At 46.9% G+C, this 6169-nt stretch overlaps 2 pseudogenes across 2 annotated transcripts; one reads left to right on the top strand and one right to left on the bottom strand.

Annotated features, from left to right (window-relative positions):
- Positions 1 to 419: 419 nt before the first annotated feature.
- On the top strand, positions 420 to 1771 carry LOC310784447 (G protein pathway suppressor 2-like; annotated as a pseudogene). Its single transcript has 2 exons — positions 420 to 1192; positions 1622 to 1771. The product of its transcript is annotated as a G protein pathway suppressor 2-like (transcript).
- A 2231-nt stretch (positions 1772 to 4002) lies between these two features.
- Positions 4003 to 4428, bottom strand: LOC310783372 (proteasome maturation protein pseudogene; annotated as a pseudogene). Its single transcript has one exon. The product of its transcript is annotated as a proteasome maturation protein pseudogene (transcript).
- Between the last annotated feature and the right edge of the window lie 1741 nt (positions 4429 to 6169).

Here is a 6169-nt window from a genome sequence, read left to right as displayed (position 1 = left end):
GTATGGAAATTATAATCAGATTAGTTTTAACGTGAGTGAGTCAAAGTTTTATCTTGCAGAAATCTATTTGGAAACGATATGCAAAAATGTATCACTTTGACCAAATAATGTCATAATTTCACTAGTCATCAGTTGCTGCTCCACTTGTTTCCCCAGAGGTTTAGAGCAGTGGTTCTCAATGTGGGGTCCGGGGGCGTCCGTCCAGGGGTTCCAGGGGGTCCCCGCAGCAAATTGATGAATTGATCAACTTCAGCACTATTTCATTGACATGAATTGAAACCATTTTTGATCAATCATATAGTTCCACTGTTATCTGTGGACCACAGTACATGCTGGGATTCTCAACCTTTTGTCATTTAAGGCCCACCACTTCTGATTGTTAAAAACCACCTTCCATGTTTGCCTCTACCTGTTTTGTGATGATTGGCGTGGTGACGGTGGCCAGAGCCCTCCATAAGCACATCATGAAGGAGAGGGAGCACAAGAGGCAAGAGGAGGAGGAGAATATGGTGGAGCAGAAGATGAAGGATGAGGAAGAAAGGAAGAGGAGGAAAGAAGTAGAGAACAACCTGAAGAGGAGGGCTTTAAGTTGAGAGGAAACTAAAGAACAGGTCATGAAGCTGGAGGAGGACCTTCAGGGACTCCAAGAGTAGAAACACCAGTTCTTCATACAGATCAGGAAAGTCCTCCATGCAGACATTGACGTCAGCCAGCTACTAACCCAGTCTGCCTCATCACCATGCAAGGCGGTCCAGTCAGCCCCAGTCAGCCCGGTGCGCTGCTAGGAGAACGCAAACAGCTGTTTCCGACTCCTGTGATCTCGGGACATCACTACCAGACGCAACCTCGATTCAGCACAGAGCATTGTCAGCTCAGTGGAGGTTAGGGGGTTCATGAGCCCTATGGGGGGGGGGGGGGCAGGCCCATCATCCCTCCAGCTACACTCCTGACCCCTCTGTACCAGTCAGTTTCACCAGTAGCTCTCAGAGCAGAGGTGTGTCTGCGTTTCAGGCCATGCAGTACCACCCCCACCAGCAGCCCAGCTACCCTGTCCACAGTCACTTCACCTCCCAGCCTGGTTTGATCTCTGGGGGAGGAGGATTACCCCTCCAGAAGCAGCTGGAGCACACCAACCAACAGTCAGGCTTCAGGTGCGTTGAGGCTGATGCACCCCCAGGCTTCTGCTGCTGGTGTTATGTAGAATTCTGCATCCCCGGCAAGAATTGCATCCCCACCTTGTGGGAGCAACATGCGGTTTAAAAATGATATAATCTTCTTTGGGGGTGTTCATCAATGATGAGAAATGATCTGACATCAATAGTTTATGAATGTTATGTCACCACATTTTGGGCTGTTTTGACTTGAATAGCCTAAATCGGTGTAGACTGAGCTGCAGGGTGTGGGCGTCTTCCCTGCGTCCTGGATGCTGACTTTGATCCGGGTAGAGGTGACCTCATGGTCTGTCCTGGCTCATGGAGGCTGACATTGACGCTTAAAATCAAGTGACCTCCAGGCCAGGGGCGGGTCTGTCCTGTCTGATAGAGGCCGACTTTGGTGCTTAAAAACAGCCCAAAATGTGCTGGGGATGCAATTCTCGTCGGGGATGCAGAATTCGGCATAGCACCCGTTCCTGCTGCCCACAATGCCCATGATGGTCCAGATCCCCACATCAAAGGCTCCGTTCCAGAGTTCTCCCCAATCCACTCCTCACCACGCCTTCTTCCTCCCTGATGCCCAGAACGGACAGAGATTTGATCACCATGACAAATAAACGCCACACCCCCAGAGATGTCACAGCTCCGCCTGCAGAGTCTGCAGACGGATAACGGATAACGGAACGACCTCTTTAGCAGAACTTGCTTGATGATGGCTGACTGTAAACGCCCCCCCCCCAAATTATGAATAGTATTCTTCTTTTTGGGGGGTTTTGTTTTACTCGTTTAACTTCCTTGATCAAGTGGTCAGCAATTGTCAGGATTGAAATAGGCATTAAATAGATATTTACAGTCCAAGCGGTGCACGGTGTAGTTAGCAAGACTAATCAAATGGAGTAGAAAGTTCTGGTAGCAGTTAGTCTAGCTGCTGTTGCTGAAAAGCAGTGATTCTCAACCAGGGGTACGTGCACCCCTAGGGGTACTTGAGCAGCTTGCAGGGGGTACTTGGAAAGATTGGGGATTACAATTTACCTCCAAAATTATATATAAAAAAATATTCCAAATCATTTCATGAACCCATTGTTAAAATGGTACGTGCGCGCCGCAACTAGTTCCCCCGGCAAGTGTCAACTGTTACACTGTCATGCTACTGATAAATGCCTCAAAAACATCCAGTTGCTGTCGCTCCAGATTCAGGTTTAGGGAGGCCTGGTGACAAAAGGAAAAAAGAGGGAAAACTCAAGCACCAGCAGTTCAGTGAAACAACTTTTGTATGGATTTACTTGTAATCATCAACACGCATGAGTGAGGAGGTACTTTTGGCATGGAGAAACAGGGTACATAAGACAAAAAAGGTTGGGAACCAGTGCAAATGACGTTTGATAGGGGGGGGCTTCATGTCAGTGGGGGGATTCAACTGTGTTCAGGGGGTAGTGGTGGGGGGGATTGGTAGGGTCTGGGAAAGACGGCTTTCGGGCCTTGTTGGGTTAGGGTTAGACCTCAGTCTCCTGCTGAGGGGGAGTGGGTTAGAGTTAGACCTCAGTCTCTTGCTGAGAGGGAGTGGGTTAGGGTTAGACCTCAGTCTCTTGCTGAGAGGGAGTGGGTTAGGGTTAGACCTCAGTCTCTTGCTGAGAGGGAGTGGGTTAGGGTTAGACCTCAGTCTCTTGCTGAGAGGGAGTGGGTTAGGGTTAGACCTCAGTCTCCTGCTGAGGGGGAGTGGGTTAGAGTTAGACCTCAGTCTCTTGCTGAGAGGGAGTGGGTTAGGGTTAGACCTCAGTCTCCTGCTGAGGGGGAGTGGGTTAGGGTTAGACCTCAGTCTCCTGCTGAGGCGGAGTGGGTTAGGGTTAGACCTCAGTCTCTTGCTGAGAGGGAGTGGGTTAGGGTTAGACCTCAGTCTCTTGCTGAGAGGGAGTGGGTTAGGGTTAGACCTCAGTCTCCTGCTGAGGGGGAGTGGGTTAGGGTTAGACCTGTCTCCTGCTGAGGGGCAGTGGGTTAGGGTTAGACCTGTCTCCTGCTGAGAGGGAGTGGGTTAGGGTTAGACCTCAGTCTCCTGCTGAGGGGGAGTGGGTTAGGGTTAGACCTCAGTCTTTTGCTGCCAAGAGTTTGTGACTGGGGTGGGAGGGTCGGCCATGATTTTATGAGACTGCCTGGCGGTGTGCAGGTCCTGAATGCATGGCAGGTTGCATCCGATCACCTTCTCAGCACAGCGGATGATGCGCTGCAGTCTGTTGATGTCCTTGAGAGTGCATGGCAGCAGTGTATCAGAGTGGTACAGTATAGAGACAACCGTTTCTCCTGCCAAATATGAATGATGGAGGATTTTCAGTGTTTTTTTTATTTCTCCTTTGGAATGAAATCTGTGCTGTTTATGCTGTTGTTGGGGACACACACACACACCACAAAAAGTATTGTATTGTCATCAGTGATGTCATAAATCCTTCCCTGCAGTCTTTTTTTAATGGAAAAACATATTTTGTAGGCCTATTGTTGAACAAGTGTCAGTATGATCACAATTCTTATCACCAGTAGCTATATAGTCATCTGTCAAATTAAGCCACATCATTTAGGCTGAGCTATAACATTTAGAAATGACAAAACTGCATGTGTCTATCTATGTATTTTGGGGGTGTATACGTCCTCTTTCACAACTGCAGTCTTTTTTTAATGGAAAAACATATTTTGTAGGCCTATTGTTGAACAAGTGTCAGTATGATCACAATTCTTATCACCAGTAGCTATATAGTCATCTGTCAAATTAAGCCACATCATTTAGGCTGAGCTATAACATTTAGAAATGACAAAACTGCATGTGTCTATCTATGTATTTTGGGGGTGTATACGTCCTCTTTCACAACAACCCCAGCTTGTACTCCAGCATCATGTGTGGCTCGCCCATCATCTCACTCTGGGCTGGGTCGCTGAGGATGTCCTCGAAGCCGATGGTCTCATCGTTCCCTCGCAGCGTGTCCAACGCCAGGTTAGAACTCTGCAAGAACGGCAGACGCTGGATCTGTCTCGCTGCCCTGTACTCCATCTGCAGTTTGAGTGGAGCGTGGAGACCCTGGACGTTTCTGAGTGTGGAGAAATTCATCTTATCCTGGCTCAGCTGGAAATTCTTCTCGGACAGCTCCAGTGGGTGGCTGGGAAGGAGTTCATTCTTCACACTGGTGAAGCCGCCGCGGAGAGAGTCCTGGACGCCATAAGCCCCCTGTGGACTCAAGCCTGCCACCGGTACACTGTCCTTCAGCTGAGAGCGGAGTCCTCGAGTATTCATTGCGGTTGTGATTCTTCCACTCCCCCTGCCTGCAGAGGCTTTAAGTAGGACTGTCACAACTGATGATGTCATGGACATTGTGACATCATCAGTGATGTCATAACTGATGACACTGATGTTGCAATATCTAGATTGTTGACATCACTGATTTGACATCACTGATGATGTCACCATATCTATGACATCATCATAGTTTAATTTATGTTGTAGGCTCTGTCTGTGTCGCATCACATCATCAGTGATGTCATAAATCCTTCCCTGAACCTGTGGCAACAACATACACTCTATGGTCAATGCTCTGTCATAGAGCAAGATTCAAGATTATTTTAATTTGTCCCGAGGGAAATTTGTCTTGGACATACAGGCTGCCACATAGGTACACAGTGCCATAACAAAAACAACAACAACAAAAAACAATAGTGCATAGCACACCAGTGCCGACATGTGCAAACACACAACCAAGGTGCAAACATCAATAATTTACAGTACAATCAACAATACATTACCTATGACCTGAGTTTAGGAGACTGACTGATATGGGGATGAAAGAGTATTTGTATCTGTTGAGGTGTCTTTTTTTGTTCTTGATTGGGACTCTGTAACGCCTGCCAGATGGAAGCAGTTCGTATTCTGAATACAAGACATGAGAGGGGTCAGCAATGATCTTCCTAGCTTGTCTGATTACAGTTTCCTCAAAGAGTATTTGAAGGGTGGGGTGCTCCCTCACCCCCATCACTTTCATTGCAGTATGAGCCAGTCTATTTATTTGTGATTTCAGCTTAACTGGTAAGTTGCCAAACCAAGCAGACATACCGTAACGAAAAATGCTCTCTATAACAGCATGATAAAATAATAACAAAATCCTCTGTCCGACCCCAAACACCCTGAGTCGTCACAGGAAGTACAGTCGCTGCTGGATCCTAGAGCACACAGAGTTTACATGGACATTCCAAGATAGGTTACAATCAATATGTACACCCAAGTATTTGTATGAATGGACCTGGGCAATTTGGGCATTGTGGACTAACACTGGGGAATGATCCCCCAGGTGCCCTGGATCAAAAATAATTTCCTCTGTTTTTTTTGTATTTACAATGAGGTGATGGTCCTCACACCACTGTACAAACCTTTCGACCTCCAGACTATAACTCGAAATGTCTGTGTCTGTATCTATAAGACCCAAGATGGCAGTGTCGTCTGAAAATTTAATAATGAAAATTCCTGAATGAATACTTCTACAATCATTTGTGTACACTGTAAAAAGAGGGGGCGAACTCACGCATCCCTGGGGGACACCTGTGTTGATCACCTTGGGCTCAGACAGTGTCTGGTTGACTCGGACCTGCTGGGTCCTGTTGGTTAAGAATGAGTGATACCACCTGATGATATATGGGTTAACAGACATCTGACTGAGTTTACTGAGAAGGATGTGTGGCTGCAGAGTGTTAAAAGCAGAGCTGAAGTCTACAAACAGCAATCTAGCGTAAGCCTTGGGGTTTTCAATATGTTGCAAGATGGAGTGTGTTATGGTAAGTATTGCATCATCAGTGCCACGGTTGTCTTTATAGGCAAACTGATAAGAATCTAACTGTCCATGTATGTTTGACTTCAGCTTCCACACCATCAATTTTTCTAAACATTTACTTACAATAGAGGTCAGGGCTACTGGTCTATAATCATTGTGTTCTTGTGGAACAGGTTTTTTCGGAAGAGGGGTTATAATTGCTATCTTCCACAGACA

This window comes from Poromitra crassiceps, assembly GCF_964638095.1.
Source record: "Poromitra crassiceps genome assembly, chromosome: 10".
Taxonomy (NCBI): Eukaryota; Metazoa; Chordata; class Actinopteri; order Beryciformes; family Melamphaidae; genus Poromitra; species Poromitra crassiceps.
This window is presented reverse-complemented; position numbering and strand designations above follow the sequence as displayed.